Source organism: Lutjanus erythropterus, chromosome 3 (genome assembly GCF_056507025.1).
Source record: "Lutjanus erythropterus isolate fLutEry1 chromosome 3, fLutEry1.hap2, whole genome shotgun sequence".
Lineage (NCBI taxonomy): Eukaryota > Metazoa > Chordata > Actinopteri > Lutjaniformes > Lutjanidae > Lutjanus > Lutjanus erythropterus.
In genome coordinates, this window is record NC_139319.1 from 44,121,388 (window position 1) to 44,144,781 (window position 23,394).

Genomic DNA, 23,394 nt, shown 5'->3' on the forward strand with positions numbered 1-23,394 from the left:
TTTTTGTGCTGTATTTATTATTTCCAGCCACCTGTCTCCACCCAGGTTACTTTTTTCTTTTTAAAACTTAGTCTTAAATCCAATTTCAGGTACTGTGGCAGTACAAAAAGTCTTAAATGTGAACTTTATAAACCTGCAGATAACCTATAATTGACCTGGGCGCTGTGGCCAGCAGCGATCAATACATGAAAAACCCTGCCATGTGTCCATCTGTGTTGGTTTGTCCTTGAACTGGACACTGAACCCCCAACCTCTTCCAGGGGTGTTGCTTCTGGCTGGCCCTGTTCTCACCCTGACCCCCCACGCACAAATACATCGATGGATTAGTGTTGTTTCTGTAGTAAAGAAGAGGATGGTGAAATCTCTTTCTCTTTATGTCTCTCTTTCCTCACTACTGTGTATGTAGTTACTTTCTGCTCTGCTGTGCTTGCTGTTTATCCTTCTATCACTTACTTTTCTGTCCATTTATTCACTTCAAATCTCAGTGTGTTTTTCTCTCACAGATGACTCTATCCCTGCAACTGTCTTTCTTTTTCTCATCCCTCTCTTTTTTTTAATCTGAGAGAGGAGAGAGAGATTAGGTGGGAGAAAGGAAGAGGTAGAAAATGGAGAGAGAGAGAGAGAGAGAGAGAGAGACAGATTATCTGAGCAGATTTGCTGTTGTGAACTCAGTGAAACTCAGGTCAGATAATGTTGGATTGAAAGACAGAGGTAAATGAAAAGACAGATAGGAGAGAGAGAGGGTTACATGAAGAGGAAGGCGTGCCATAGAGAATGAGGAAGAGGAATTTGACAAATAGAGCAAAAGAGGGAAAAGAGATGATGAAAAAGAGAGTAATGGTTTGGGGAATAAATAACAGAGAAGAAGGAATGGGTGGATTATTTCAGATGAGCATTGTAAGTTTGACGTGATTATTCTGCTGATATGAGAACAGCTGGGACAGATGGACAGAGAACCTGAGGTAGGCAACAGACTGAGAGCTAATACAGCTTACAAGTTACTTCATTTCAATAATCCATATCACCTTTTTTATTTTAATACCCACAACAGTCCAATGTTCAAAGATCAGGATTTTGTTTTTATATATGTCATGCTTACTACATCTGATTGTAAAGTCACCTCCAGCTGCTCTGTTCATGTGATGTGGGAGAGGGAAGCTTCATTCTGCTGTGTAGCTCCACACTTTGGCAGAGGGGGGACATTTAGATTATTTGAGCTGCAGAGGCCAGAACTGAGTGTTTAAGAGGGAACAGTTAAATCAGCCCAATTTATTTATTGATATTTCATATTTGCAACATAACATAATACAGATCTGCATTTTTTAATGTAATAATCCCACAAATGTAATAAATTTCCCACAAACATAATAGCAGTTTTCTACTACAAACGTAACTTCCCACAAATGTAATCTGAAGATCAAAAACGATGTTTGTAGTTTGTTGTTTGTTTATTAGGGCCTGAGCACCGACCTTGGTGTGAGGATTGGATTTTGTCCAATTTTTTTTTTTTCTTTTCTCCCTGCAATCTTCAGTTGCATTTTTGAGGGGCTGAATGTGTTCAATGGTGCATGAAGCAGATGCATTCGTTGTGGTGAAAAATTTTGTGAGCCTTTGGCAGTATACATGGCCAAATAGCTTGGCCACACCCTCTAAACAACAGCCCCCAGATGCACAAAAAAGCCACTTAGACCAATTGCCTAAACAGCCCAACAGGACGTCGCTACATGTCTCTACAATTGTGATGTATCATCAAATGGCGCTGTCATGACGGCACAGTAAAGTTCGATGTTACAGGATTACGCAGGAAGTTGCTTTAACTTAAGTGTACTTGGTTAAATCTGTCTGAAACTTCACATGTTTGATAACAGTCCAGGCTTGAACACATCTACGGGCCAATGTTCAGTCAATGTTGCAAATTGGCTCAATAGCCCCCGACTGAATTTCAACAGCAAGCAACAAGCAGCCCCTGCATCCTGTTTCAGTTAAGTGTACAAAAATTGGTACACACATATGTCATGCACAGGTCCACAAGTCTCTGGACCCACTTCCTAGATCCATCAGGGAGTCAGCCATTTTCAATTCACTCCTCAATTTTGTTGTATTTTAACAAATTCCTCCTCCAGAATTCATCATGACTTCAAAATCGGTGTATGCCATTTAGACTACCTTCCGATCAAACGTTCTGTAAAGATTTAGCTGTTGTCAAAGGGTGTGGTTGCAGTGTTGCGTCAAATTTTGACGTCTTTCCATGAAACACAAAATTGCAATAACTTTGGTGTAAATCGTCCAATCTGTACTAGAGCTGCACAATATATCGTTTGAGCATTGTCATCGCAATGTATGTGTGCGCAATAGTCACATTGCAGGGCCTGGCAAGGCAAATTAACTAAATGTGTTCTCATCTAATTTCAAGGGTACCTGACACACACTGTGCGCAGTGATCCACCAATCACAATCGTTCTTAATCAGTTTGCCAAAGCAGACCACGCCCCTGCATATGGAGTGAGTTGCAAGATAAATGCAGGTTAATTGTCCACAAGATGGCAGCAGTGCAGCATAACATAAAATGCTATTCAAGGCATCTGGTGAAAATTTCTGTATTTTTTCATATCGCTATATATATCCCAGGGTTAAAAAAAATCGCAATGTCAGTTTTTTCCAATATCATGCAGCCCTAATCTGTACCAAACTTCACACAACTGATCATTGAGTCCCAGCCTGAACACATCTATGATGGGGTCTCAACTGCAGCACGGCCTGACGGGCTTGGGGGTGTGAGCCAGTGGGTTCAAGTCAGCTCATTAGAAAATATCTCATGTTTGGGCAGAGTGGGCCAAAATGTGTAATAACTTAACTCTCTCTCTCTCTCTCGCTTTCTCTCTCTCACTCTCAAACATGCATGCACCATCATTCTTTGTCAGCTCCCAGAATGGGAATGGGAGACGTAAATATTTAGCAGTCTCTACTGAGGTGGTCTTGTCATCATTATCTGGTTTTTTTTGTTTTGTTTTGTTTTATTCATCAATTCCGTTCAATTAAAATTTGCTTTACTGGCACAAATGTCCCAACAGTATTGTCAAAGCTTCAACAATTAATGAAACAAAATACATTTTATAAAATGAAATGAGGAAGCACAGTACCGTTAAAACTTGCTCTGTGTGTGATTCTGTATGTGTGTGTATATAAGGAAGAAATAATCATTAAAAGAACAAATTATAATAGCAATAATAATTGTGATCATTATCACAATTAAGTTATCATTTTTTTATGTAAATAAATGACAACAAAATTCAGTCATGAATAGGGGTGGGGGAAATTTCAGATTCTTAGATGCAACGCGATTCGGACGTGGACGAATCTGAATCGATTCACAAACGTCCAAATTTTGATTATTTAAATCTGTGAATTAAAGTAATACAGAAGGTTCTTAATAATGCGGAACTAAGAAGCGCGGTACGCGTCATCTCCGGGACACTTTGGGATGCGCACCTGGAGCGGACACGCCGACACGCGCACAGAGGAAAACAAACATGGCTGACCGCCAGCCATCTCGCCGTGAGATCCAAACAGCTCCTTCTAATTTAAAAGCAGACGTGTGGAAACACTTCGGCTTCTACAATGTCAACGGCGGAAGCGAACTGGACAAGAGCCACGTTATATGTAAGCTGTGTCGTGCTAAAATAAAATACTTTGGCAACACAACAAACATGAGAAGCCATGTAACTCGATTCCACCCGACGGAGGAGTCGGGGAGACGGCAGGCTGTTGTTGCTGTGGCTAAAATACATACATATATATATATATATATATGTATGTATATATATATAAAGATTCCCACCCCTAATCATTAATGATTCCTTCAAGACATGTTTGAATAATAATGTGTCTGATATAGTTTTTATGCAAAAAAAAGTTTAATTATCTTGCTAAAATCCTTAAAATGAAATTTAAGCCTTCTCCCTTGTTAAAAATTCCATAATCAAAGAAATATATGCGTCATCCCAAAAGTTTAACAGCAGGACACATGACATCCCCTACTTCACTCAACAGTCCATTCTCAGCATATGTGTGCTCGAGGCTTCCAGTTTCCACATCACACTTGTGTAAGTTGAATATTGGACCATGACTGGCTTATAAACTATGTGTGATGTCACAAATCATCGTAACAGATGAATGTGAAAGCAGCCTTCCAGTGTCACTCTGCACATATATCATTCTGCACAGTGAAGCTCAAACATTCAACTGTAGGAACAAGAAGAAAAACACACTTTGAAGTGGAAGGGGAGGTTATTCTAAATCAGTATTCTTGATGGGGTTTTTAAGACCTGCACCTACCCTACCCAAACTTGAACTGAATGTTCTTAAGAGAGCGAGAAAAGAGACTTTCTGCTTGTCAAGGTCTCTGCCATCACCTGTCCTGAACAGGTAGGCTACTGAAACAGATGAAACTGCTGTAGCAGAATTCTCATGAAAAGAGGTGTTTTGTGTATGAAAAAACCCCCCAAAAAACCCAAATATATTTAAACAAGACATTTACATACCTCAAGACAATTCTGTAAACTGACAAGGGATAATAAAGCTGTGTGCATGTTTGAGAGAAAGAGAGAGAGAGAATGACAGAGAAAGTGGAAGAGAAGGTAGAAGGTGGATTTGTTAATGCACAGTTTATATTGCACGTAGTGTTTCTGTAAGTTATTTATAACTTACTCAGAGTGCTGCCCTGACACGTTTTGGCCTGCTCTGCCCAAACACAAGATATTTTCTCATGACTCAAATCAATTGGCAGGTGTACAAGTAAATTAAAGCTGCGAGCAGAATTGGATGGGCCCTTGCACCCCGATATCCCTTGGGGCACTCAGCAGCCGAGACCCCATCTTTGATATATTCAGGCTGGGAATCTAGTGAAGTGTGAGGTAGCTAAATCTTTTTCTAACTTATGATCAGAAAGTAGTCTTGTCTAGTCTTCTCTAAAATAAAATGCGTGGAAAATGGCAAAATTGAGAGGTAAATTCAAAATGGTGGACTTCCTGTTTGTTTAGGCAATGGTTCTAATTTTCGTGCACATTGGTGGAATGTGCCGTGGGGGCTGTTGTTTTGAGTGCATGCCCAATCCATTTTGCCATGCCTACCATCAATGGCTATATCACGCAAACTTTTTCACCACGACTTATGCATATGCCAAGTGTCATGCACCTCTGAGAATGTTTAGCCCCTCAAAAATGTGACTGAAGATTGCTGAGAAGAAGAAGAAGAAAAACTAATAATTGGAGCAAATCCAGTAGGGTCCTTGCACCATTCAGTACATTTGTGGTTAATTTAATACAGTTTTGAAAGCTGAATTTGATTTTCACCTTCTCACAAACCTAACAAATCCCTGCAAATGTTATAGATATTACCTTTGCAGGAAAGCTCATCTTACATTTGTAGTAGGCAACTGCTATCACGTATATGGCAAATTTATTACATTTGTGTGATTATTACATTAAAAGCTGCACATTTGTATTATGATTGTGGTTTATCGCGTTTGTGGGCTGCTATTACGTTGGCAGGTTTAACAGATATTTTCCACCTCCAACAGATAAATGATGCTTTGACCTTTGGTTGATACAATAGCAATAAAGAAAAGATGTTAGTAGTAAGCAAGATACAGAGTAACCTTTCACAAGGTGTGCGAAAGAGATGTCGGAGGTTTCCACTTGAGTAACATAAAGCTTCTGACTCAAAGGGTGACGAAGGCTGTAAAGACTGCCTCTAGGGAGGAGAGTGGTACTATGATGTACTGGTACTGGTACTGTGGCTGGAATTACACTGAACAATGCAATCATAGCATTAGGCTCAATTGATTTTCCAGTTACCTTCAATGATGATCTAAAGATTTCCTCCCAGAAGGATTGTAAAGCTGGACAAGATCACAATGGTTTCACATCTTTATAGACTCTAGAGAGCCTAACCTCTGTGCGGTGGGTGTGCTATACAATTTTGCACTGGATCAGTCCGTGTTTTGCACAGATAGATAATTTGTGAACTCTGAACAACTTTAGGTATAATCCCAAAGTTCCTCAAAAAGCTCCTCTCCCACTGCCACTTTCCAAATATCTCCAATGGAGTTTCAGGAAACTAGTTGTAGGAATGAATCTGAATGTACATATATGACATTATTCCTTTCAGAAGAGGTGCTGGCTTAAGGCATATATCCAGTGAATCAATGAGTAGGTTCTGTAAATACCTGATGAAGTATTTTTGGTGGAGGGCAAATTGTCCACATATTTTTTGGAAAGATACAAAAGTGTTATCAATGTATAGGTTTTTAAAATATTTGATATGAATGCACCATCTACCAAAGGGTAGAGGAAAAGCATGATTTGAAGTTATTGGGGCTGACGTTGAGTATGTTTGGAGACCAAAACAATGTCTGAATTGATTCCAGATTTTTGGGGACATTTTGACAGTTACATTTTTCATCTAGCCAGAAGAGGGACAGCATTGTTTACTTTGATGATGTATTGGAGATTTGTTGGTTCACACAAATTGCAGTAAGAGCCTGCAGCTTTTCAGCTAACCAGCTCACTGTGGCTGTTTCTTCTTTGACCATTTGTCTCTGTGATCTGCTGACAAATAGCTCCGAAAATGTCATTAATTTGTTGTGAAGAACGATTTTAAGTTTTTTCTTCAAAACCCCAGAGATTCTTAGTTGTAGTGCCACAAAAAATGTAATCAGTGTCTTCTATCCGATTGCTTGCATGTCCACACATAAGTTTGGATTGGTCACTTTACATGATTTTCTCTCAACATCCACTGTGTGATTGGCATTACCAGTGGAGAGTTAGAACTTTGGTTGAGGGTTAATTGTTATACAAATTATTGTGATTAACAAATTAATTTTCCTTCTTTTATATGTTTCTGTTTACCTTTAAGGCTTTGTAAACCAAGATTGCACAATGCAGATGAAAGATGCCACAATACCACAAATTTAGTAGTTAATATCAGTTCTAGTGAGTTTCCAAAACTGTTAGCCTGAACATGGTAGCCTTTTACTTTTTAACCATTGTAAACATCATGGAACACAATTGGCAACACAACAATGCAGCTGTCTTAGACAAAACTAATGGTAACGTGTATTTCAGGATGACGAGGAGAATTCTTTGGATACATATACATTGTTAATGTAACTTTAACTTGAAGTAAAACTGACAATCTGGACATGTGTCTGTGAGCTGCTTCGTTTAGTTCGTGAGTGTTTTCTTGCTGTCTAAAAGTTTGATGGCACCTTTTGCAGTGAATCCCTGATGATCTGACTTGAAACCAAAGTACTTACTACACAACATACACATAGGTGTCACTGCAGCTGCACATGAAGCTATCATACATGTTTAGTTGTTGTTGATCAGTGCCAGTGAGCAGTTTTCTTCCTCCTTTGACATTTAAGCAGACTACAGCACTTTCAGGTGTATATGCTGTACTGATACTGTTGGCATCAGTATCAAGTGTCAAGTATCAGTTCTTGTGACATCCCTAGTGAAGACAAGACATTAATAATAAAATTAGTATACAATACTGAAGAATATAAAGAAATTACTGACAATGACAGGTACCAATAATTAAAATAAACACTATACTGTGGTCATAACATGCCATATCTTTGTCATCTATAACCATGTACCACACGATTTGAAGAAAATCAGCTAAAGAAAATTCAAATAATGTGCATTTTCATCTAGCGTAGCCATGAAACTATAGCAAAAGAAGGGAGCACAATAAGATTGTTAAAGTAAAACCAGTCAAACCTCAAATGATGGAAAATGATGTGACATTTCATTTATTCATTTCATTCAGCTGTCTTTATACAGGTGAGTGAAAATGATTTTACCGATTGTGCAAAATAAGTGTAGTCAGCTCATATAGTCATAATTGTGATTGTCATAATTGTGACAGACTCACAGATGGGTTGATACTTACCATCTTTATAACCAAGGGGTGTAAACCTCATCTCTTTCTTCTTTGGTGGACTCAGAAGTATTGGCTTTCCCACTGGAGAACAATACAGCCTGAAATGGCATTTACCTGCTGTAGATTCAACATGGGTGTTGTCACTTATTGAAAGAAACTGGCTAAAAATGAGTAAGAGATGATCATAATAACAGTATCCGAGTGTATACATATGCGAGAACAGAATCATCACTGATGTCAGTTGAACTGATACAACTCAAGTATGCTGTTGTATACTAAAGTTGTTTAAACTGTGTGGTACGTGGTTATGGATGTCAAGGATATGGTCTGTTCCAACTATAGTTCATTATTTATTTTGAGTATTGGTACTTGTCACTGTCAATAATTTATTTATATTCTTCAGGAACAGGCCTTGTATACTTAGTTATTATCAAAGTCATATCTACACTAGGGATGTCACCAGATGTCATACTTTGGTGAAAACGTGACAGTACTCATTTTCTTACAGTACTGGAGGTACTAGAGATGCAATTCTTCATGTGAAGTGTTAGAATACAGAGTGAGTGGCATCTGAATAGACACCTGACATCAGAAGTCAAAGAGTCAGTCGGATAAGCAGAGAAAAGTCTTCTACAGTAACAGGTGCACTGGATTATGTCTTGTTTGACAAACATGAGACAGAGTCAGAGGAAGAAAGATGACAAAGTGGAGCTGCTGATTGATGGCAATAGTCAAAAAATGCACTGTGTGTGTGTGTGTTTGTGTGTGTGAAAGTCAACATGCTGTAGAAAGTGGTGAGTGATGCTTGAAGGTGAATTACTAAGAAGGCAGTTATCTTGTTTTCTGGACCAGATAACACCCATCCTCTTTCACACGCATACAAAGTCATGCATATGTGCACACATACGCGCAGACACACACACACACACACACACACACACACACACACACACACACACACACACACACACACACACACACACACAAATGTCCAATAAATCAGATCAATAGTTGGACATATTATTTGTCAGTAGTGACTCTACTCAGGTGAATTTATGAGGACTTTATGGGGAACATATAGGAATTTATGAACATGAGGACTACTTTTCATGAACTGGATTGCACAGACCCTCTTTTGTGCCACATTATGTAAGCTTCCCTATGTATAAATTGTATTATATAAACAATTATGACCTGACTTAACTTTATTGGCATTTTTTTAAAAACACACTGAAAAATATTAATGTGATAATTCTCAAGAATCTCAGACTAAAGAAATGTACTAGTGTATTGAGACCCAGATCTTGCAATGTTGATCTGATTGCAGTTCAAGGAAAGAGATAAATACTGGAGAATGAAATGATTTTTGTTTCATATACCTAATGTGGTCATTAGGGGTGTAACAACAATTCACTCATGCATCCGATGCATCAGGCTAAAGGTAGTAAGCCGAACATGAATGGGAAGAAAAACTGATGCATAAACATTTCTAACATGTATCATACCAATGAACGTTTCAAGATGCATATTGAACCACTCTAACTCAGTGAGATGCACACCTTCCCCCCAATGGTCATGGCCGTACCACTTCTTTTGCTCTCAACAAAAAGGAAGAGAGCTGTCTCTTACTTTATGTTAGAAGTACTCATAACATATCAGAGTTGTCATTTTGTACACTATAAGTCTGACCTTGGAGTGTGTTGTCTTGTTATGCGAGCTGCTACTCCCAGTTGTAACAACTAAATATACTCTGGATCACCGGCTCACATCACACATAAAATTGGACCTCATGCAAGAACCACTTGTACGAACAGATTTGTTCTTAAGTGGTGCGCAAGAGTGATTTAAGAGAACTAGTATTTTGAATTTTCTTTCAGATACAAACACAATTTACGAGGTCCAGACCTCTCATAGAGCCATGTGCAGTCAGTCTCCTGTTATCCAAACTGAAGCTTTTAACTAATGACTGTGTATTTCATTAGTTTGAAGACATTTTGAGTGTGAAAACTAAATTACACTTCATAATTATGCCAGCATTATCCTGTGTGACTACATTTCAAATTATAATATAAATTGTAAATTTACATATAAAGCCTCTCATCTTTCTTTCAGTGATCTATTATTACCTGCTGTGAGGTGTACTGGCCCTATAGCTTCACATACAGGTTTATGAAGTCTCTGTCCAGGTGAACATCCTCACTTATTCTGTCCTCTGTCTCCGTGGTGAAAACTTCCCCTTAACCTTTTCCTTTTGCTGCAGTCATTGATCGTCCCTTTTTGTGGCGAGCCGTTTTTTGTCTCTGAAGTCATTTTCATATTGAGACATTTCCTCTTTATTTCAATGACAGTCTGACCCTCAGGTAACATGGCATCAACAGCATTTGATTTCCCTGTTTCTTTGCTTCAGCAGGTCTTTTAATTCCTCTGCTGACGCTGTTAAAATGACAGACTTTCCTTTATGGGTGTCTGAAAGCAGGACGTCAAACTCCAAACTCATAAAGTTCTTTTTTTCTCTTTGATGCCATTTTCATGAATGAACACTTCCTGACATATGAAGCAGGAAGCACAGCCTTATATGGTATTATTGGGGCATTAATTATGCTAATTTATGAGTCTTGTGCACATGCAGTCAAATACACAGAGGTCGATAATTGACACATTTTTCTGTCTCTCATGAGACTTGACTTGAGACACCACAGTCTCAGCCACAACTCCACCAGGACTGTAGTAGTTGTAGTGGACCTTTGAAAACTGAAAATGGTCAGACTCAAAGATATGAAAATTAGCGTGTCAAATCATAATCTCTGTCATTCTGTCAATTTCCTCTGTCTTTTCCATCATTCCTTCAGGCATCTCATGCTCACTGGAGTGAGTGAGTGAGACTGGTTAAGAAGAGTGAGAAGTCAGCTGTTTATGGTCTCATAAAATAGAGCAGAGAAATAAAATGACTGCCTCGCAGTCAAGTCATGGTTTACATTCATGCCTGTCTGGACTCATATAGTTACAATAGAGTTTAAAAGAATTTAATATGGAACTTAAAGCAATAGTTCACCCAAAAATGAAAATTCACTCAATATCAATATCACCCCTGTGTGGGTGAACTATCGCTTTAACACTACATTGACCTGTGACTTATTTAATAAATGGTATTAAGTGTTTTGTTTTTTTGCAAAATGGAAGTTCTCACTATAAATGTATGATTACAGTGAATAATTTCCAGTGAGAAACATGCTGTCTTCACTCAGAGGACAGAGGACTGATAGAGAGCTGAACATTTTGATGTCACAGTGAAGCTGATCTTTGAACTCTTGGATATAACATGTCATCACCTTTTTATCCTTTTAGATATTTGTGGGTAGTTTTTTTTTTCATAATAAGCATATTAACTCCTTGATTTATGACCATAAAAAAGGTCACCATGACCTCGACCTTTGACCACCAAAATATAATCATTTCATCCTTGAGTCCTGGTGGTAATTTGTGTGAAGTTTGAAGAAATTCCTTCAAGGCGTTCTTGAGGTAATGGGATAACCTGTAGATGTAGTGCCTGTAGCTGGTTGTAACATAACAGTCATGAATGTGCACAACCAAAAGAACAGGTAGATCGGTCCAGTAGTATTCAAGAGATTTAAACAAATGCTTCCATTTTGCTTCTGTACCCTTATTATGTTTAATACATTCAGTATCCTACAGAAATGTCTCTTGTTTTAACCCCTTTGCACTTTTGTTCACCAAATGTGAATGAGGGCAACGCGTGGATGATTAATTTAGATTTTTCCCTTGTCATATAGACATACAATAATTTCTTTTTCTCTCTTTTTCTCAGATTAGTGGTGTGTGCACTGGAATCTGTAAATCAATGTGAAGGATTTGCAACACAGTGTTTACTGTACAGTAATGTGTAGCACACCAAAAACAAGTCGTGTAAGTTTTTAGCCCCTGGACAGAGTTGTCACTACTCTTCTGTGCAGGTTCACATTCTTCACCTCTCCAGCTTAATGTATTCAGTAGAATTAAATCTACTTTTAGTGTTCCCCAGAACCCTCTCTCCTCCATATAAACCTGGATTTCACTTCTACCTGTAGGCACACAATGATTTGAAGGCATAGCACCGGGAGTTTTCTTGCCTAAGTGTTACTATCAAGCATGTATATGTACTCTACAGCAGTGAGAATAACTCAGGACTACAGTTATGTGTGTATGTAAAATTTGTTTTTACCATTTTTATGGCCTTTTCGTTCTGCTTTATAATCAACAATACTGTGAAGCAGAGGAAATAAAATGCACACTTAAACCAATTAATTTACATACATCAATCTGACCTGACCTTAAATGTTGCCCCTGGACTCTCTACTGCCCACGCCAGCACTTAATACACTGTTAAATTAATGCTACATACTTTTCTGTCATTTTTGTGTGATGATTTTTATTGGAATTCCACATATTTCCTTTGATGATTTTGCTTTAGTTCTCTTATTGAATAAGGATATGAATTTACTACCACCCTCACATACAACATAGATTAGTGTCATGCTAGTATAAAACATTCAAACATGCACACAAAAACATAAAGGCATACATTCCTTCATCTCTGCCTTATATTGCCCTTTCTATCCCTCTTTATGTGACTTAATTTCTCTATCATAGATATTCTTCCACAAACCAATGACTGACTTTGTTTTTGTCTTCTATCATTGTTCTATGGCTCAATAATAGCTCTTTTTTATCAATATAGTTATCCATGTTAAAGCTTTCTGTTTCTTAAAACAAATGAGGAAAAGGAAAGAAAGTGTGTTTTCTGTTTCACAAACAGTCACAAGACAGAAGAGCCACTCCTCACACACCAAAGTGAAATATATTCTTTTTTTTTATCAGTTTTTTATTGCATAAACGGTTCACATGGACATTTATACTATCTGCGAGACAAAAATGAAGGTCTTTTTCAGGGGTGTAAGTAGACTGAAGTTCTTGCCAGTACTCCTACTCCATCCTTCATTGCTTCTTATTGTTCTCTTTCTGCCCCCAGCTTCATGCATCCCTGAACACACATTCAATTTTTGAAGGTCTGTATGGTGTAGAAAGAAAGTTATGTACAGAAAATGATTTATTTAAAAGGTGTAAAATGCCAGAGAATAATTTTTTATTGACAGAGCTTTCATAATATTTTTAAATTAGAAGAAAATTATGACTAAATTAAACAACAGCAGTTGAACAGTTAAAACCTCTGTGAGTTTTCAGAACGATGGGAACGTAAATGAAAGAGATGATGATGAGTGAAATGTCTCAAAATGTTCCTGAAGTGACTTAAAATTGAAGATAACTTCTAAGCATTTTTCCACTAAAGCAAAACACTTTTGTGTTTGTTTGATCGTAACAAAGTCAAAAGTATGGGAACAATAAATCAAACGCACCCTTGCAGGCAGTGTGTTTAAGAAGTAAAAATGCACACTCACACCGTTATTATGCCAGAGTTACAGACTAACCCATGGCAGCTGCATATGTTTGACCTGCTGTCTGTGTTGTTGTGCGTGTTGTGTTTTACTTGGGAGATTTTTGCTAGAAACAACTGCCTGCCAAAACACCTCGATATCAGTCAGCTACAGCAGAAACTGACATTAGCCAGCAGTAACCAACCGGTTTTGGAAAGGCAGTGGGTTTCCTCCAGCATGATTTAAAAACCCACAGGTCTGTACTGGTCACAAACACGCTGGAGCAATGTAGATGCAATTTAGAGAGGTGTCTGTTATTTATGTTGACCTAAGTTTTCTGGTTGATATCTGTGAGTTTTGGCAGTCACCTGCTGTCCCCTCTTCCTGTTGCTGTGTCCCGGGACTGAATCTGTTAGTGATACAAAGTACTGGACTGCGCTGGCCTACTTTTACCCCGATCTTCATTCCAAAAATAACATAATGCACATGATGCATTAGGGCTGTGTAATAGCAAGAAATATGGTGATGCAATACTTATCGTCATATATGGGTCACGATTCAGTATATCTGGATATATACCACCTGTCAATACTGTCATGATTCTTGGTATTTGCTTGGCACTTGATATGTATTGTGATTCTTAAGTCTTAAAAGTATTGCAAGTATTGCAATTCAGTATGATTTATTGCAATTTTTATTTGATTTTTTTAACACTAGTCCATGTGGAAAAATTTGGATCATGCGCTTCAAGAGACTGGATATTCTAATTTATATTTCCAAAAACACTGAACATCAGATCTTAGTCTCTCTGAGATTCAGCAGCATCATTGCTATACTGCTTATAAAAATGCTAAATAAAATACTTTTTGAAGTAAACTAGCTGTTCCTCCTCAACCTATATACATATGTGTGTATACATATATATATATATATATATATATATATATATATATATGTATATATATATATATATATATACACACATATATATATATATATATATATATATATATATATATATATATATATATATATACATATATATATATACATATACACATATATAGTCTTGTGTCTTTGAAATATTTAGGCAGAATCATATGACTATGTTCTCCGGTTTTGAGACAAAAAAGAAATTAAAAAAAATTAAATATGCAAATAAAAAATGGTGAGTAAATAATCAAAAGCAATGAGGTTTTCAACTGACAGCAGTTAAAGGTTAATCGAATAAAGAGGAATCCTGAACTGGCTCTTTAATCCCTATTAGCTTTCCTTCATTGTTCATTGAAGCACAGTGTTTTTAATTAACAATTTAATTATTGATGAAGCACCTGATCAAGCTCTGTTAATTCACTTATTAACGAAAAAACAACAGCAAACTGATCATTGCTTCCACTCATCTTTCTCTCCTCTCCTCCCCTGCTCCTTTTGTCTCTTCTCTGTATTGCTGTTGTCCCTCTCATCCTCTTCTCTTTTCTGTACCTCCTCCGTCATCTCAGCAGAGTAAAAACACCAGACAATTGTTTCAACTAAGTGCTTTGTGTCAAATGATTGTTTCTTTGATTTCAGTTGAAAAACATGCATTTGTCTGGCTTGTTTTAAATTTGTTTCTATGATATATTTCATCTACTGAAATGAAAACAATCTTCACAGTGCTCCCCTGGTCTGTGGTTATGGTTTTGCACCTCTTGTGATCTCACCCTCTCCTTCGCCTATTCCAAAGTACATTTCCCCTGTTGTCTCACTTCATTATTCCCCAGCTCTCAGCATCTCGCATATTTCCCTTTTCCTTTTGTTTGATGCAGTTTTACTCAGCTCACCTTAATATATGAAAAAACTAAATGAAGAAAACAGTGGACTGTGGTCAGTACAAGTGAACCATATATGCCTCAAGCTACAGTGCTGTTGTGCTTTTATCACTGTGTAAGATGTTCTGATTGTAGCAAAAGATAACTGACAACAAATATGCAAATGTGTTACTCGACTGACAGCCAAGTTGTGGCTGTCACTTATCACACATTGACTGTCAATCAGATTTCTGCTTGGAAGCACTGTCAGCAAACTTTGCTGCTCAGTAATCTGTCTTTGCACATATGGCTGTCTGTTACCACACTTAGCTGTGTATGGTGTGTCCCATTTGTTGTCAGCTCGCTCGTCGTTTTTTGGAAAGAATGTACTTGATCTCCACATGTGCTTCAAAGGAGGGGTTGACCTAATGAGGAATCTGTAGAGCCAAACAATACAAGGAAGAAAGCTGATTGTTGGGTCTCATTTCCCAGTTGTCAAATACAGATGCTTTGGGTTGGCAAAGGACGACCAGGGAATGAAACTCAACAATGGACTGTCTTTCTGTCTTACTGCACTTTCAGCTAAGGGAGTTTACATGTAGGAACATCATCATGCAGAAACCTACATCAGGTCATGTGGGAAAACACTTTTAGCAGGGACTAGGAAACTAGCATTTTGATATGAAAACATATCCACTTTGATCAAAATTTGATTGTTTAGATTTGAACGCATCAGGAACACTGGGAGACTATAGAATATATTAAAAATGGACCCAAACCATGATCTTACTAAAATCTTGAGCATATCCAACCCAACTGCTGCTGTGTCACAACACTGACCATGTGTTTAGTATAAAATGACCTGACCTGTCACTGGTACTCTCTAGTTTCTCATAGATTAGTAAACGACTTATTCTGTTGTTTAGGAATGATTTTGTATTCATCATTCTCGTCGTACTTTCAGGTAGGGCTGGGCGATATGGCCTAAAATTTATATTGCGTTATGAGTAAGCATATGCAGTAACAATATATATTCCGATATATTCTGTTCTTCTGTATATATAAGTCAAAAAGACTGTTTCTGAACATAGCAGATACATTGCAGCAAAACAAATACACTTCAAAATAGTTTAGAATGCCATTTTAAGAACATTTATTGTGCAAAACTTACAAAAAAAATATAAAACATTTCAAGCAATTTTGAAGCTGTGTATTGGATCTTTCTCCAAACAATGTAACACAAAATTCTCAAGTAACATAAATAAAGATGCAGATATTTTAAGTAAAAAAATACAAGTAAACTGTTAGTAAAGCACAAAATTCTAAATTGTTTAAAATAAAGTGCAAAATGTAAAAAACAAATATTACAATTTCTTCCTGTTAACCTGATTACTTATTTATATTGCACAAAAATAAAACTTGCAATATCTAGTGCAAATACGAACACTGAGCATTAGTGTTTATGCTCCTTGCATGTAGTGATTAGACTTTCTTGCACATCAGAGGTTGTTCACCAGCTTGATGACATCATCAACATGCGCTGTCGCGGTAGGCCGGTATAGTCAAAATCTCTACTGTTGGCCAAATTCATATTGTTTCTACCGTATACCGTTTATACCACCCACCCCCACTTTCAGGTTGTCACTGCAGTTTGGAAACTCTCTAAATGTTTGTTTCTGCTGTTTCAGCCAACAAAAGAAACAAATATTGAATAATATCAAAAATTTGATAAGGGAGAGAAGGATTTTAATTTGTGTGTCCATACCAAATTCCAATTTGATAATTATTATTTTCATGTATATTATTGTACATAATATATTTTTGTATAATTATACAAGTATTACACTCAAGTGTTATTTACAGAAAACTTTAACGCAAGACAGTGATTTTGGCTCAGGGTGGATTTCTCAGCTACTTTAGCTCAGGTGAACGACCCTTTCTCTTTTGTGCCTTAACATCAAGGCAAAGTGATCATGCCTTAATCAAAGAAACAACCATTCCATCCTGAAAAAGGGACAGCAGTAGACTGTAACCCAGCTGACATCCCGTTAGCGGAGAACATTTCTAAGACAATGTGCTAGCCAGAAGGAGAAGGATAAAGAGTGAAATGGTAAGCCAGCAGCTTGTGTGATTCAGGTGGAGTTGTGGTTTTGGCAGAGATAAGACAGCTGTTGTGTCCAGGCTGTGACAAAAGAAGCTCTACATATTGGGCACAGATTGCATCGCCCATTCATTAGAAATACTAAGACATCACCTAAAACAACAGCTTCTTCTTCAAGGAGCTACTCGATTTGAGCACTCCACAAGAGCCTCCTCAACAGAGAGAAGTTGATTGAATAATTTACAATGCTTGTCGAGTCGTTTTAATTTCAGCAAGAGTCAGAGGCGCACAGCGGCTGCTCCACCTGTTGGGAGCCATTGAACACTTCCTTGGGGATATCAGGAAGTTACTATGCACCTGTTTCTTAATGTCTGGCTGTGTTCAATTCAATTCTAATTCATCCACGATTCAGATTCACAGGCCACTATATAAAGCCAGGAGCCTTTATGGCCAGATAAGTTAGAGTTTGTTTGTGTAGTTTGTTTGACTTTGGTGTTTTAAAGGGTTAGTTCACTCAGATTAATTGAAGTCACACAATACCGAAAAAATCAAACTAACAGATCAAGGCCGTGGAAGACAACTCCAGTGTTCTATGAAAAATTACTGTTTTTGTCAAACGGCTTACATAATTGTGAGCATCTCTCTATGCTTTGCATGCTCTTGTTATGTTTGCGCTGGCCTCCTCCTGGTGCTCCTGGTGATTGTTCCTTCTTCCAGAGCCATGTAGGTCAGCCTCCAATGTCCAGGGTTCAACCTATATTCCTGTCAGAAACCGCTGTCTGACATTTAAACTGATATTGTAGGTGCCTAAAATATGTTTTGCTGCTGATCATGTCCATAGCAGTGCATTGCTTACTTTCCTACTCTGGCACTGCTGCTTCTCCAAACTGGGGGCGTGTTGACCGCCATCTATTGTAGGTAATACACTCCATACACTATGGAGAAGTACCTAATACAACCACACTAAATAAAAAAAATTAACTTTAATGTTTCAATCTGCTACACAAAACATTCTCCTCTTGAGTTATGTTTCATTTTATTTTTGTTACTGATACAAAGTCACAGGATGTGTACACACATGCCATATTTTAAAAGCTGAGCTTAACAACAGCAAATTATTATCTTCTAAACTTTCATACATTTAAAAAAGAGTAAGTTTAATTAATTTATTCTTAAAATTATTGAAAACATTTCTGTATAAGTCCAGTCTGTTCATTACAGAATTCAAGATGCACAGGTAATTTATGGAGAGAATAGGGGAGTTTGTTGTTAAAGAAATCTTTCGCTGTTTGTGACTTTCCAATTTCCAATCGTCATTCATGATGTGTGAAAAGAGATGTGAGAGAGAGATGAGATATGAATAAAAGATAGAGGGAGATAGAGGAGATCGAAAAGGAGCGAGGGAGGGATGTCACTGAGCACGTAATCTGTGTATTGGTGGGAGCCCTTGAAGCCAGGCAGTTCACTGAACATAAAAATTAATAGCAGAGTGATTAGCAGCAGCAGCAGCAGCAGCATGCAGTTCTACTGTGGTAAGCCGTTAGAAAAATGCCTCCTTAAATCTCCAGCTCCTTTGTGAACACAGTGTGTCCACAAACATACTCAGTAGTTACTCCTAAAGACACACACATGCACTGAAATACCCATTAACACACCATCACAACCACACACTTATGTCAGAACACACACAGGGACTCCGTCAGTCACAAACACAGACACAGAGACAAGCAGGTACATCACATTCATCCTTCATCCTTTGTCAGTTTTTTGAAATGAGATTGGAGATTTGTCTGGTTTGTAGTGTGGACATGTAGCCTTTGCAAACGAACAAACTGTACACAGTTTCTCAGGGCTGGACTTGATCCCTCCACCGAGCCATAGTATACAGCCAGAACATCTAAACAAAGAGAAGAAAATAGAACCTGTCGTTTTTAGGTTCTGTTGGGATTTTCCACTTTTAAATCAAACTGTGTCTTGTAACGTTACATGAATTCATGCTATTCTGTCCTGTCCTATTTAAATGCCATACACTTATTGCGAGATCCATGAAAATTAACTGTGTTCTGTTGTTGCTGTTGTTGTTGTTGTTGTTGGTGGTGGTGGTGGTGATGCTGGTATTTTAGATTATTTATACATGTCTTAACCAGGGTTGTAACAAATAGTTTGAAGCTCCAAAGCTTTGTTCATAACATTGACATTTAAATTATAAATCATCATTTGAATGCTGCACATCTTTTTCTCTTTTTTCCATTGTTTATTCAGTTTAAATCTGTTTTTTTATGCACATTTCCAGATAAAGATTAGGCTCCTTTATGATATGACAAACGCAGAGAATAATAGACAGAAAAGAAACAAGTGAAAAGAAGAAAAAACTATGCTGAGAATTTTCTAACACATTTTATCATTCAGTTATGGTCAAGTATAACTGCTGTGTCCTGTCCCTGTGTGTTTGACGGACAGTGGGGCCTAGCTCACACACACACACACACACACACACACACACACACACACACACACACACACACACACACACACACACACACACACACACACACACAGCAGAGGCAGAGAAATGGAAAAGGGATATTTTCACCTGCTTTGTCCACAGTTGTTGTTTGACACAACCACAGTGTGCTTGTTAAGATAATAGCAAAGTGCTAGAAATTGTCAAGATTGTTGCCACCGAAACAAAACCCACAAGCATGTGTTTTTTTTTTTTTTCCTCGCTGCTCAAGCGCTTCATCCCAGTACTCTGCGGCACCCAGCCAGAGAAAAGCTAGGACAAGACCTCTACTCGTTTGATTCAATGAATTACTTTACTCAAATTGAAGATTTTGTTCAAGGATCTTTTAGGTGTATGGTGTCATGAAATATGACCACCGACATATGAAGCATCATTCCAAAACATCAATAGAAGTCTTGAATGTAAAAGAAAAAAACATTCCATACAGCCCTAGTACAGCCCTTTGTGCATTGTCCAGACCTGAAAGTCAAACACGATACCAATTATTAATCAATTAATAAGATGCAAAATGCACATGTCTTTTTCTCAGTTTAATTTTTATTTAAACAATTCGTGTGGCACATTACTTATGTGAGACATTAGTTCATGAAGCACAAACGATTGAAATGAACAGAATAATAATACAATAAAGCTCTCACTTCTCTTGCTGACTAACAAGGTAGACCAAACTAAATTGAGAAAATTGTACAAAGTTGTTGGTTAATACATTTTCAATCTGTTATATTTATAACAAAAAATAATTGATTAATGATAGTCATTAACACTCCTAGCTTTAATTAATAATGTAACACTGTTTAAAACCTTTAACCCTATAATTAGAATGAACACAGCGCAAAAGCAGTTCAGAGATTTCAGGTTTATTTGGTATTTTATTCAATGCAAAGTCAGTACTTACTGTAACTGTTTGACAGTAAAAGTCTTCTACCAGTGCCTCCACTTTCTTCTTTTTTTTTTTTTCAGTTTCACTCATTTCCTGATAATGCTTGTTTCATTTAATGTAGGTGTGAATCAACATTGTGTGCTTCATATATGAATCAGCCAAGTAGTTTTTGCAGAAATTGACATCAGAGAACATAGTGCTCTCTAATCTGTGAAGCAGCTGCAGAAAGTGATGAGGTAGCAGCTTGTTAGAGACTTAAAGGTTGAACTAGATTTGTTTTGTGCTTTGTGCAGATATATGAAAATGTTTTGAGAAGGAATGGATGTCATAGGTTTATGCTTTAAAAAACAGGTTAAACAAATGAGAAACTAAGGTGTAAATGAAAAGTATATATAATAAGTGAGTAAGATTATATGCATTATGCATTAAACAAAACTTCAATTAACATTTACTCCTATGTTAATGTAATGGGGTACTTTTTCTGTCCAGGTTTGGTTTGTGAGGAGAAACAAAATGCTAAACAACAGCTCAGAGAGAATAAATATCTACAGCACCTCCTGTTCCTCTGAATCATTCAGGGGCCCCCTGCCAACACGGCCCCTGCTCACGGCATGGCACGCCATGATTATCCAGGCCGATGCAGATCAGCAGTTAATATATGAATATCATGTATCTCATTAGCGCTTGGCATCACTGTGGCTCCATGGTGAGCATCTCTTTATACTTTGCATGTTCTTGTTATGTTCGTGCTGTCCTCCTCCTGGTGCTCCTGGTGTCGTTCAGTCCAAAGTCATGTAGGTCAGGCTAAGTGGACACTCTGATGTCAGGGTTCAGTTTATGTATACGCTAGAACAGGCACATTATTCATAATAGAAATGAGCAGATATGGTATAGGAATGATGTTGGCGAGTAATACTCCAGAAAAGTTTCAGTCTGTCTTGTCCTCCTGTCATTAAAATAGATTATAGATTATACACAATGAGATTATTTCTGATGACAACAATAGAATGCACAAAAGAAGTAGTCCAGACAGCAAAATGCATCAGGGCACAACCACACAAACAAACATACACACACACACACACACACACACACACACACACACACACACACACACACACACACACACACTTGCATGCAGGTCCAGAAGGTAGGGGATTTAAGGCTCAGTGTCTCAGATTAAGTTGACGGCTTATAAAACTGTCTGACCACTACTGGCTCTCTTTGCTCCTCTCTCCCTCCCATCTTTCTCTCAGCCTTGCTCAACCTCTCTTTGTGTCTCTTCTTGCAAATGAACTCTCTTCTCACCCAAGACAGGTTTTGTGTTTGTTCTGTGTTGATCTTTTTTTTTACCTTTCTTGTGCGTGTCTGAATTCAGTATTCAATAGTGAATATAATCTGTTGTCAAGAAAGTCAAAAATAATATTGCCACACATTTTATCATACATAGCTTTTATAAGCTGTGTTATCTGTCACTCGTCTCTTGCCTTTTGGCTTTCTGTGTAGTCACACAAAATAGAATTCTAGCACTAAATTTCTCTCAGACCCTCTCTGAAAAATTCCCCACTGACAGCAGCTGGCAACTCTGTGTATCCAAAAGGGCACATATGACTCAAAGAAGTGCTGACAGCCTGTGGATCCATCCCATCAGCTTACTGTCCCATCACAGGATCAATTCTACCTTATTACTTATAAGTCAGCATAAAGAGCGGCATAAAACCAGCAGGTCTTGCAACCATGCCATTCATAAACTGACAATCAGCAATTCTGCCTGATCGCTAAGCTAGGACAGTTTATATGTGTGTCTTGTTTTGGTTTGTTTTTGTGACACACAAAAAGTGGGCATGCATTCATGCATTAAGAAGTACAGTTTACAGCATTTACATGTGCAAACAGGGACATATCAGTAAATGGGGCGCACTATATTATGATTTCTCTTTATTCATGTTTTTTGTCTTGAAGTTTTTAGTTTTGATTAGTCTATCACATGTGTAGTCTTTGAAAAGTCTGAAAATAGAGTATAGCCATGTTATAGTTTTTTTAGAATCCATGGCGACATTCTCAAATTAATACATTTTTGTCTGACAAACCCAAAGGTATTCAATTTACTAGTATATGAAGAAGAGAAAAACATAAGAATGTTTGATTTTTCTGACAAATTATTTAAACAGTCAATTAAATAGTTGAAGTCTTTCTGTTTGCCTCTTTTCACCATTTTTTGTTGACTTTTTATGCATTTATGCTACATTTATGCACCACTTTGTTGTACAATGCAACTAAAGGGTAGTTCACCATATTTGTTATGGAGAGCACTGTTGGTGTAAGCAGAGAGTGATCAGGGAGAGATTGCAGAATGTTTTATTTTGGTATAGGAAAGTGCTACAGCTCCACTCCACTGGCTCCTGTTTTACATATATTAAATGCCAGATGGTATTATTATGTTACATGCATTAACATTATGAACTGTCAGAGGTCTCAACTGCTGCCTGAAAACCAGATGCCTGTATCATTATTGCCCCACTATATAAGACGGCCAAGACTTTGTGATTATGTCTATGCATAATCTGTACATTATGTTGTGATAGTTTTACTCATCACCACTGTACATACAGCATCGGCATCACTATACTCTCCAGGATAGAGCAAGTAACAGTTTATACACAGTACTCCTCAGGACACTGTATGTAAACTGGAGGGTCAACTTTAGAAACGACACTTCAGTTTTG

At 37.6% G+C, this 23,394-nt stretch overlaps 1 protein-coding gene across 1 annotated transcript in view; it reads left to right on the forward strand.

The window, feature by feature from the left end:
* Positions 1–23,394, forward strand: part of tenm3 (teneurin transmembrane protein 3) — a 417,647-nt gene that overhangs the window by 94,196 nt on the left and 300,057 nt on the right. The gene's annotated exons all lie outside the window — the stretch shown is intronic.